Here is a 12449-nt window from a genome sequence, read left to right on the forward strand (position 1 = left end):
ACATGACAAATGTGTGCTTTCCTAGAAGCCCCTCAACTGACTTTCCCTCATCAACCAGCATTGCAGGACATGCCCCACCTAAACAAATCATTGATGAACCAAATGGGAGAAGGGGAACACAGTGATCAGCCTAGACCAATCAGGGTTGTCCCCTGGAGCTGAGACTGGGGACCCCTTCACTTGCTCACATGAAGGTGGGGGCACCTTTGAACAAAATCTGGGTTCTGGCCGTAAGGAAGATGTAAAGTGTGGGCTCAGTAGTGGAAGGTTTGGGGAGTGGTGAAAGACTGTCAGGTACACTATATTCTCTGTGAGCCAACAGCAAGCCAGCTGTATTAGTGAGGGAAATAAAGACCCAGAGGAGGTGTGGGAAGGAGCAGAAGAAGGCAGAGTAGGAGCAGCTGGGTTCAAGCCAGTTGAAGGGGAGGTCACTCCTTGGGCTCTGCCCACAAAACAAATAACCTGAAGGAGACCTCTGCAGAGCCATTGTCTACTCACTGCAATCTCCCTCCTGAGGGTGGGTTATGTAACATCCGCCTGCTTATGTCAGTGTAATCTGACCCAACTGCCTCCAAATTTTTGGAGGCATTTTGCCAGTTTTGCCAGTTTCTGTCAGTATAATCTGACTCAACTGCCTCCAAAAGCCTCCCAGCTAGTAGATCCTGGACAGGCTTTGGACAAATCAGTTAGCCAGTGGCCACTGACTGGAATTCATCTGCATTCCCCATCCTGGGAAAGCAGCAGAAAATGTATCAACCTCTTCCCTTATTAAGACGAGGGATGGCGAGCTGCTTAAATGATAGTTGGTGCCATCAAAAAATTTGGTACAAGCATATAACTATATAGCTTACAGCGTGTGACCATGTGATTGTGAAAACCTTGTGCCTCACACTCCCTTTATCCAGTGTATGAAGAGATGAGTAGAAAATGGGGACAAAAAAGTAAATGAATAATAGAGGGGGATGAGTTGTTTTGGGGTATTCTTTTTTTACTTTCATTTTTATTTTTATTTTTTTTGGAGTAAGGAAAATGTTCAAAAATTGATTGTGGTGGGAGGAGCTAAGATGGCAGCATAGAGAGGAGTGGAAGACTGTTAGTCCCCCCTGGAACAAATCATAAACAACCAAAAAAAAATAGTAAATAACCTGGAATAACTGCTGGGAGACAAACGTGACTGTCCGCTCATCATCCACCAACCTGAATTGGGAGGAATGCCTGAGATTGCAGCATAAAATCTGTAAGGAAAAACTGCGAACCCACCCCGAGGGCCGAGAGCCGAGAGCCCTTCCCTCATGGAAGCCTCGTGGAGCTAGAGAACAGCACTCTCCAAACAAGCTAGTGTACCTCAGCCCTGCTCCAACTGGGGTTTTAATGTTAACTGCTCAATACAGACAGCAAATCCTCAACAAGCAGACAGAGGCTTTTGGTGACAATTGACCTTGGGAGAGTCAGGAGTCATAACTGTTTCAGGACAGGGAGCCCAGAGGATCGGGTGCTATCTCTGGCTGACGGGTGAATCTGGGAGCTTTCTGTCCCTTTCTCCCTCTGTGGAGAAAGCCTCAGCTGTTTTCAGCCTGCAGTGCTTTGCAGTAAAGAAAGCCTCAGCCATTTTAAAATCACAGCACTTTGACCTGCAGAGTCAGAGAAACAAAGAACTTATTGATATGTAGATCACCTCTCTGGAGGGAGCATAGCTTCCCAAGAGGAAAGGGAGGGGCCCAGCTCTACTGCCTGCCTTACTGGAACCAGACCCCAAAGCCTGGGGGAGGAGAGACACGGGCCACACTCTCTTATACCAGCCGGTGACAGGCTGACAGGTGCACCTGCTGGGCAGAAAAGCACAGGATGTGTCAATCCTCTAAGAAAAACCGTCAGGGTAATATATTTCCTCCTTCTGTAACCTGAGCCTGTTCTCATCTGGGAAAATCTGATTGGGGTGGCCTAGGAGGTCAGATGCCTAGACAACAGAAAACTACAACCTACACTAAGAAAAACAAAGTTATGGCCCAGTCAAAGGAAAAAAGTACACTTCAACTGAGATACAGGAATTTAAACAACAAATGTTAAATCAATTAAAAAAGTTTAGAGAATATTTGGCAAAAGAAATAAAGGCTACAAAGAAAACACTGGGCATACATAATGCAGAAATCGAATGTTCAAAAAAACAACTAGCAGAATCTATGGAAATGAAAGGCACAACACAAGAGATGAAAGGCACAATGGAAACATACAACAGCAGATCTCAAGAGGCAGAAGAAAACACTCAGGAACTGGAGAACAAAACACCTGAAAGCCTACACGCAAAGGAGCAGATGGAGAAAAGAATGAAAAATATGAGCAACGTCTCTGGGAACTTAAGGATGAAACAAAGTACAAGAATGCACGTATCATTGGTGTTCCAGAAGGAGAAGAGAAGGGAAAAGGAGCAGAAGCAATAATAGAGGAAATATCTCTTATGAAAGACTTAAATCACAGATCCAAGAAGCGCAGCATACTCCAAACAGAATAGATCTGAATAGGCCTGTGCCAATACACTTAATAATCAGATTACCAAATGTCAAAGACAAAGAGAGAATCCTGAAAGCAGCAAGAGAAAAGCGATCCATTACATACAAAGGAAGTTTAATAAGACTATGTGCAGATCTCTCAGCAGAAACCATGGAGGTAAGAAGGAAGTGGTGTGATATATTTAAGATACTGAAAGGGAAAAACTGCCAACCAAGAATCCTATATCCAGCAAAGCTGTCCTTCAAATATGAGGGAGACTTCAAAATATTTTCTGACAAACAGACAATGAGAGACTTTGTGAACAAGACCGCTGCCCTACAGGAAATACTAAAGGGAGCATTACAGAGTGATAGGAGAAGACAGGAGTGCATGGTTTGGAACACAATTTGGGGAGATGATAGCACAGCAATTTAAGTACACTGAACAAAGATAACTGAATACGGTTGAGAGAGTAAGGTTGGGAGCATGTGAGACACCAGAAGAAAGGAGGAAAGATAAAGACTGGGACTGTGTAACTTGGTGAAATCTAGAGTGTTCAACAATTGTGATAAAATGTACAAATATGTTCTTTTACGAGGGAGAACAAGCAAATGTCAACCTTGCATTGGGGGAGGGATGCAATCAATGTAAACTAGAGACTGTAACTAACAGAATCATTGTATTATGCTTCCGTTAATGTAACAAAGGCAATATACCAAGGTAAATGCAGATAAGAGGGGGGGATAGGGAAGGCGTATTAGACACTTGACATTGGTGGTGTTGTCTGACTCTTTACTCTACTTTGATTTAAGGTTATTTTTCCTTTTGCTGCTTCCTAGCTGTCATTTCTTTTTTTCCTCTTTCTTTTTTCTTTTCCTTTTGCCTCTCTGCCTTCTTTGACTCTCCCTCCTGCCTTGTGGAAGAAATGTAGACAGATAGTGGTGAAGGTGGTGAACACATAATATGTGACCACACAGAGAACCAAAGATTGTTTACTTAGAATGGAATGTATGACATGTGAACAAAACCATCTTAAAAAAAAAAAAAGGGTTGATGACAAAACCTCGAGGGCAATATACCGAGTGTAACAAGCCAGTCACATAAGGACAAATATTGCAGGGTCTCACTGATAGGAACTAATTATAATATGTAAACTCATAGACATGAAATATAAGGTACCAAGATATAGGATGAGGCTAAAGAATGGAGAGTGGTTGCTTAGTATTAGCAGAATGTTCAACTAGGATGAACTTAAACATTTGGAAATGAGCAGAGGTGTCGGTAGCAAGATGTTAGAATAACTAACAGTGCTGAATAGTACGTGAATGAGGTGGAAAGGGGAAGCTCAGAGTCATATATGTCACCAGAAGGAAAGCTGGAGGTCAAAAGATGGGAATGTATAAAACTGAATCCTATGGTGGGCAATGTCCATGATTAACTGTACAAATATTAGAAATCTCTTCCATGAACCAGAATAAATGTATGACAATACAATTAGAAGTTAATAATAGAGGGACATATAGGGAAAAAATATATACGTATTGCAAATTATATACTACAGTTAGTTGTATGTCAATGTTCTTTCATAAACAGTAACAAATGTACTCTACCAATACTACAAGTCAACAATTGAGGGGGGTTGATTAGGGATATGGGAGGATTCAAGATTCCTTTTCTTTTTTTTTTTTTTTCTTTTATTGTCTTTGGCTTTATTTCTTGTCTGGAGTAATGAAAAGTTTCTAAAAATTGAACAAAAATTAAACGTGGTGATGGATGCACAGCTGTATAAGGGTACTAGGGGCAACTGATTGTACACTTTGGATCTTTGGATAATTGTATGGTATCTGAACAATCTCCATAAAAATTTAAAAAAAAAATGATACGGTGATGAATGCACAACTCTGTGATGGTCTTGTGAATAATTGTTGTACACTGCGGATGATTGTAGGGTATGTGACTATACCTCAATAAAATTGCAAGAAAAAAAATCATTTGTCTTTTTTTCTCTAGACACAGAATAATCCAACCCAGAATGTCAGAGGAATGAGGGGCCTAAAAGTCTAAACCCTATATGTTGAGATGCGTATAACCAATTCTGTTGAAGTGGCTTGACAGGGCCACAACTCCAGTTAGACGCAGACAGGGACATAAAACTGAGTCTAAAAACTCTTGGTTCAGTGCTCTTTCTCATTACACCTTGTGGAAAAAGAGAACCCACATTCCATGCCAGATGCATAACCTCATCTTTTTAAAGCATAAAATTGCTTTAGGTAACAGCCCTTCGCGTTTGTCTGAAAGCACTAATGGTGATTAACATTGATACATTTATTTTTACTGTTGTTTATTTAGACTTTAGCTTCCCCCTCAAATTTTTTTTATCTAGTGTTTACCAAAACAGGCCAAGAGTCCGGCTAACAGTGTTTTCAGCCATATTTGTTACTCTCCAATAAATTACATAGATAATTATCAAGAGTAATTCTTTTTCAAGTGACAGTAGAAATTAGGGACTTCAGCTTTCCAGTTCAAGAGTTTATCGGTCTCATTACTTCAAAGGGAGTATAATAAGCTTCCTGAGGTGATCGTTTCTAAAACAACTCTTTCCCCTCAACCATCTGACTCACAGAACTGGCTTTGTACTTGACACAGCTCTATATGACTGGGTGTGATGGACTTGATAGTGTTGGGAGAATATTCCAGCAGCTTTGCCTTCTCAGATGATTTTTCCTCTTGATTTCTTGGTTTGTTTGAAGAAGTCAAAAGGGAGCCTCATATATAAAGTGCATCACTATCATTTTCTATACCTTTCCCTTCTGAGATCCATTATGACTTTGGAAATGTGGTAAAATGTGTATTAAACTACTCTTAATAAAGACAAAACCTGGTAAAGTCGCTCTAGGAATGTTTGTCCATGTTGGGGATTGGCAGATGACAAACTTTGGGATTGGGATAGTAGCACTTGGAACAAAAAAGAAGGATGTCTAGCACATGTACGTAATAAATGTGGTCATTATTTTTAATTAACCACATTATCGTTATCCCCAGAAAAATAATTTAAAGCACTCGCAAGTTAAATAAATGATTCACAGAAGATAATCATAATCAGAATCGGCAGTCTGCTCAGTAACGATTGCTACTTTCCCACTAATTTTCAGTTTGCAAAGTCACTATCACGGAAATATTCTTAGTCAAGCAAAAACTCTTTAAGATTTATTTGTCCTTACTTTGGCACACAAGTGAGTAAGCCAGCATGGGCTAGAAACAAGATTAGAAACCAACTCTGATCAAGCAATTCATTCTTCAAATGTTCACTGAACTTTTACGACATGCCAGTATTTGTACTAGATTCTGGTGATAAAAGAAACAGTGATCAGATTAAAAGACAAACAGTTTCAATTCAGGGTAACTGTGGTAGAGGCATGGACAGTAGGAGGTCAGGAACACCCTGACAAGGTATAAAGGATGATTTCATTAAGGAGATAGTCCAGGAAGTCTTCCAAGAGGAGGCGACATCTGAGCCAACTGAGAAGGACAGGTTGGAGTTAGGCAAATGGGGAGGTAAAGGGAACAGGGAAAGCAAAGACTATGTGCGAGGAGGGAGCACGTAGTCAAGGACGAAAATCAATATGGCAGGAGCCCCAGGTGGGAGCAAGGAAGTAGGGAGATGGGAGGCTGCCACAGGGCATGGCCAGCTGCCTTGCCAGGAGATCAGACCAAATCCTGAGAGCAGTGAGGAGCTACTGAAGGAAGCTTTTCAAGAAGATCAGATTATTCTGGGTTTCTTGGAGGGGTGGGGAGGTTGATGGGTTTGTGTGTGAATATGTTTAATCTTGTTTAGACAAGCCTTAAGCTTAGTAAAGGACTATATGAAGTATTTAAGATTGATAGAACCAATGCATTCTGTTTTACACTATTGAAACATTCTCTTCATTTGGTAGCACATTAGGATAAAGTATGCTCAATGAAGATTTCCTTCTTTAATATATGAGCAGAGACAGCCTTTGGTGGGAGAGAGAGCAAATAAAGAGACGCCAAGCTTTGATGACCTTTAACCATCTCAAGATCCCACCACTGCCGTTTCAACCAGTATTTCACATTGGCTTCCTCAAACTATTTTACAGCAAGGTTTTAACAACCGTATTGTCAACATGTGACTTGAAGAGAGATTACACAAGGCACCTTTTTGGGCAAACATTTTGGCAGGAAAGCAACCTTCCTTTTGTTCTCCCTCTCCTCAGCCATCTATGATTCTGCCTCAAGTCATTTGTATTTCAATTTTCTTTAGCTCTTAGATACCAATTCTTATTTGCGTGAGCCATACTAAAGAATCTGAGAAATTTCTTTATTAGCTTAACTACCTGGAACTTTGTAAAAACTAAATAGTAAGATTCCCTGCCTCGTTCAGGTTTTATTTAAAACCTGCTTTAGAAGACTGAAGGATAAAATATGCTTATTTAAAATTTTAATCACTGCCATCCCAAGAGTCACCATAACCAGATTCAGTACGGTTTTAAACACATTACCTAATTTTGACAATATCACTGAAAGTACCCATTTTTCACCTCAAGTTCAAATTTTCTTAAGGTTCTGCACTTAATCTCAAACCTCTCCTTTTGTTCTTTTATTGGTCACCATAGTCACATCTTAAAAAAAGAAAGAAATATATTTCATCACATATGTCAGCATTAGGAACTATTTGCATAAAACATATTCTGTTGCTTTAGACACAAATATTCCCAATATAACTGTTTAGTTGTATTTTTCTGTAAGGTACATTTCTCTGAAACATGCTGAAAGTTTTTTAACTCACTGAAGGAAAAGTATAATTTTCTTTGTGGGTTTTTTTTTTTTTTGGTCTTTTTTTGTTTGTTTGTTTGTATTTTAGGATTAGTAAAGGATAATTTCGTGTAACAAACCACGGAATGAAGTTCCATTTCTGAAGTATTTAGTTGGTTTATAAGTCAGCAGTGACTTTGTCTGCCTGCTCTGTGAAAGAGCATGGGAGGTTTAAATAAACTCCCCAAATGCTGAGCTGTGTGCTTCCCTATTCCTTTTACCTCGACCTCTATATTTTAATGACTTTAATGACTGCAGGAGAATAATACTGTATCATTGATTTGGAGATCCAATGATGTCACTCTTTATAGACAACAGGAGAGTTAACCCGGGCTTGAAACATTATTTAAGGTTTCTCTCACTTACACAACCACCTCCCAAACAAGCCATCGTCCTGGAGTCCAAATGGAGGTGATTTTAATAAAAGGAGTGGGGGAGGGAGGCAGATTGAAAATGATTTTTTTAACCGGACTTCTGAATTGAAAGTGCACTCACTTCCCCAGGAGCAGCCCTTTACCTCGGAGGGGAAAAATGGGTTAAACTTAAAGGAGGCAGCAGGAGTTAATCATTCAGGGTGCAGAGTGAAAGCTAGAAGGAATTCTAAAAATAATAGCTTCTCCTTCAAAAATGAAGCAGTCTGCAAGAGGCAGAATCGGAGAGCTTATTAGCTTGACTCCTTTGCCCTCTGTGCTCACGTCCCCAGTTTAAATCCTGGCACAATCCTAAAATGGGAGTTAGCTCTGCAAAGGTAAAAAGACTCGAGTACACCAAAGAACGTGTATCAGGTGAGCTTAGTGGTACAAAATTAAGTTGCACTTCCATATCGTGTTAGGGGTGCCACTGACCTTTGCATTCTTGTTGCTGTGCACAAAATAACTGAAAAGGAAGGAGCCAGATAGAGTCATCCTTGGCAGCCTTCCTTTTGCTCCACCTCTTTGTCACTTCGTGGTATCAGTTGCTTTATGAGGAAGAAGGGGGGAAGGGAAGGTTGCCAAGGCATTCAATTGTATGTTCACGTCAGTTCCATTTTCTGTGCCCTTTGTGCAAAAGAGGCCCTTGCGACAGATTCCATTTCCTCCTAAAAAGCTTGCCACCTGGATCGATCCCTTGGCTTTCGATCAGCCCTGCAAATTGTTTTAATTCACATTGTTAACCCCATGACCTGTGTTACATGATAGATCCTTCTCTTCTTTCTTCTCTTCCTTCCCATTTCTTTCTGTCCTCAAACATTTTGGGGCCCTGTACCAGATGCTAGAGACACACGGAAAGCCAGAACATTCCCTGACCTTGAATTAGTCTCACTCTAGTGAAAGAGACAGAAATTGAGGCCTGACAATTTTAATAATAAAGCAATTTATCACAGTTCTAGCTCATATTGGAAGTAGAATTTGTCTTCTGAGTCATAATGAAGAGCTCTATGCGCAATGCCACATACAAAACGTGCTATTTATAAATGCCTGACTTCCATTGATAAATAGAAAAGGCCTTTCATTTCAGATAAATAGAAAAGGATTTCTATTTTCAGAAAAGGCCATCGGTGTCAAGCAAGAGGAGAGAATTTCAAATACTAGCTCATCTCTTCCCTATTCACTTTTTAAAAGAAAGTCCTTCTCTGAAAGAATGGGTGTGTCCTCACTGGAGAGGCTGCTCTAAGAACTCTGGCGAATGGTTGGTAGCTCCTGTGTGAGGAACCCCTTCTCTCTTCGAAGGGCACACTCCCAGCACTGTCTCCTTCTAGCGCTGTAAATTTGGACAAGGCTCTAAAACTTTCTGAGCCTCAGTGTCCACATCTATGAAATATAGCTAATGCCTCTTTCCTCATGGGGAGGTTGTTAAAAGAGAATACTGGAACACACAGGAAGTGCATGATAAATGGAAGTGGTTATTAGCACAGAAGTGTCTACCATCTCCCCTTACTTCCTGAGGAGAATGGAGAGAGAAGGCCTGGCTAACAAAGTTGCTTTCCAGAGTTAGGACCTCATTGGCATTGTGGCTGGGATACAATAGAAGCAGAGGCCTAGGTCATGTGAGAAATTCTTCCATCTTTATGCAACATAGTGCCCAGTTGCAGCAGGGCCTCTGGGGGTAGGCCTGGAGCAGTATATGGCTACCAGAAAATTAGAGCTGAAGGGATTGGTGCCAGAGACTAGGAGAGTACCAGAAGGGATGAGCAATTCACCAGCTTGTAGATAAGCTGGTGATACAAAATCAGAGAAAGCACTGGACTGTATTTTTTTTTATCCCCTCATGGGCATCCCTCAAATCTTTTTGCTTTCAGATGTTACAGATTCATCTCACATTGCACCCATGAGTCTCAGAGAAAGTAAGCCCCCCCTTGCTTGGGTAAATATTATCTTACTTATTGTCTCTCAACCATATGACTGTCAAAATCCTTTCCCTTTCCACATCCTTCCTCAAGGGTCCAGAAAGGGTTCTATAAAGCACAACTGGGAAACCAGTGCCACAATGCAATGTTGGAAGTCTTGTTTATGTGCTAAAGCTCAAACATCACTTCTATTTCAGCAAAGGATCACTTCCTCAGTGCTTTGGTCAGCTACAGCTGTGTAACAACCTACCCAAAATGCAGTGGTTTGAAACAGCAAAGATTTTATTTGCTCATTACTCTATGGGGCAGGAACTTAGGCACAGCTCAGCTGAGCACCTCTGCTTTCTGAAGTGTTGCCTGGAGTCATTGGCTCAGCTGCATTCATCTCATGGCTGTGATGGGTTGGAAGGTCCAAGAAGGCTTCACTCACATATCTGGCGCTCAGTGCTCTTCTATGTGGATTCTCTCTCTCCATGTGCCTAACCTGAGCTTCTCCACAGCATGGTGATCTTAAGGTAATCAGACTTACATGGCCACTGGCTTCCAAAGGAAGTCATTCTGCAGTCGCAGTTGATTCGTCTGGGGGGGGGTGGCGGCCGGTTGCTAAATCCTAGGCTCCCAGGATTGCTCGGAGGGTACCGGCGGCGGGGGCTCTTTCCCGGAGGCGAAGGCGAGGCGGGGGACTTGGCCAGGTCCCCGGCGGGGTGGCATGCAAAGTATGGAGGGCGGCGAGAAAGGAACAGGCGGGACACGGTTCTTTTAGGGTGAAGAAGCCAAGAGAGTTTATTAGGGGAGAGTACAAGCTTATATTGGGCATTTAGAGGGCGGGGTAGCTGTAGAGGTTAAAGGCTTGGATTGGTTCTGAGAGGGCGCGGAGGTTGATTGAAAAGGGGCGAGAGTTGCTCCGGTAACGGTGTCTGGCAACAATGTATGCACACTGGTGGTGATGGGAGTTGCACTGGCAACGGGGAGTGTCCGGGCAAGATAAGGGGGTGGGGAAAAGGCGGTTCCCTCCGGCAAGCCTCCCCTAACAGTGGTATTTTGGGTGAGGAAATGGGGCCTGCCTCCGGCCTCACTTTCCCAGGCCCGGGGGGCTGCGGAGGGCGCTGTCGCCCGTGCCCACCACCCTCCCCAGGGGCTGATCAGGTCCCCCAGCCCAGGCCCGCCAAGTTGAAGCACGTAATCAGTGTCCCGCATTTCCCCCTTCTTTTCTAATTAAAGGAAGAAGCTTACCGGAGAGGCCCGCTAAGGGATGAGGGAAGGGGGAGGCCGGGGAGGGGAAAAAGGGGTTGACGGTGGCTTAGCGAGGCTGGAGCTCGGCGTTGGTGTGGCGCCCGGGCGCTCGACAGGGGCCTTGCTGCTTGCGGGATGGACGAGGGTGGGGGGTTTAAAGTTGGAGGTTCAGAGAAGCTGGAGCTCGAGGTTGGTGCGATGTTCAGGCGATCGAGAAGGGCCTCACGGTCGGCGGGTTGACCGGTGGCGGTGAGGTCGCGGAGGGTTGGTTGTCATCTCGGAGTAGGGAGCGTTAGAGGTGGCAAGTCGCTGGTACCGGACTTGCACGAACGAGGAGAAAATAGCATCCGTTTGTTTCCTTACAAGCTGGACAATTCTGCGGATAATGCAGGGTCCTAAGGTGAGAGCTAGAATAATTATTAGTAGGGGGCCGAGGAGAGGGAGGAGGTAAGGGAGGAGGGGGGTAAAGATGTGGGACCAATAGCTGGTGGCTTCACGGTCTCTTTTGCGTTGTTCCAGTCCCTCTTGGACCTTCTTTAGGCTGTCTTCGGCGAGACCCGTGGAATTGGCATATACACAGCACTCTTCTCCTAGGGCGGCGCAAAGGCCTCCTTCTTTGAGGAGGAGAAGGTCGAGACCTCGGCGGTTTTGGAGCACTACCTCAGAGAGGGAATTGACAGAATTTTTAAGATGGGAAATAGCGTCTTGTAGGTGACGAATGTCCTCGTCAACAGCCGCCCGGAGGTGAGTTAGGGCGGAGCCTTGACTGGCTAATGCAGCGATTCCGGTGCCAGCGCCTGCAAGACCTAGGAGGGAGGCAATCGTGAGGACGGTGATGGGCTCTCGCTTTTGCAGTGGGGCAGAAGCTGCAGTTGTTTCCAGGCGGAGGAAGAAGTTTTTCTCGCTGTGGTATAGGACCCTAGGGATGAGGACAATTAGGAGGCAAGTTTCATTAGTTGTATTGAGGGTTTGCACGTTAAGGCAGGGGGTAAGCCCTGTAGAGGAGCAGAGCCATTGGGAGGAGTTATGAGGAATGAGAAATTTTGCAGAGCTGCTGGGAGATGAGTAGTCGGCGCAAGCTGTGAGGTTGGGAGAGTTACTTGAGCGAGGGCGGATGCACTTTCCTGTAAAGGAGACTGAATGAAAGGTTAGGGGGACGGCAGAGGTATTCCAATTGCATTCCGAGGGGCTGTCCTCTGTGTTTTCTGAAAAGGAGAGGTTGGAGGCAACTGGCTCATACAGGGGGGAGGAAGTGGAGAGGCAAAGCCAACAAGAGGAGGTAAGATTGGGGTTGGAGGAATTCACTGAGGTGAAGGCTGCTTGGATAAGGCTGAGGAGGGGAGAAGAGTAGCGAGAGGAGTAGCGAGAGGGGGGTAGAGGAGGTCGGGGTGGTGGGGTTGGCGATGCATTGTTTGCAGCTGAGGTGCGGTTTCCGGATGCGCTGCTTGTACTTGAAGTGCGGCTGGAGGGCTTTCGAGCACAGGTTTCTTCGACTCTGGAGACAAAGGTGGCGAAAGGCTTACTTGGCTCCTGGAAGAGCTTGGTGAATTTATTAGGCCGACAGGCAGAG

This window comes from Choloepus didactylus, chromosome 7, assembly GCF_015220235.1.
Source record: "Choloepus didactylus isolate mChoDid1 chromosome 7, mChoDid1.pri, whole genome shotgun sequence".
NCBI lineage: Eukaryota > Metazoa > Chordata > Mammalia > Pilosa > Megalonychidae > Choloepus > Choloepus didactylus.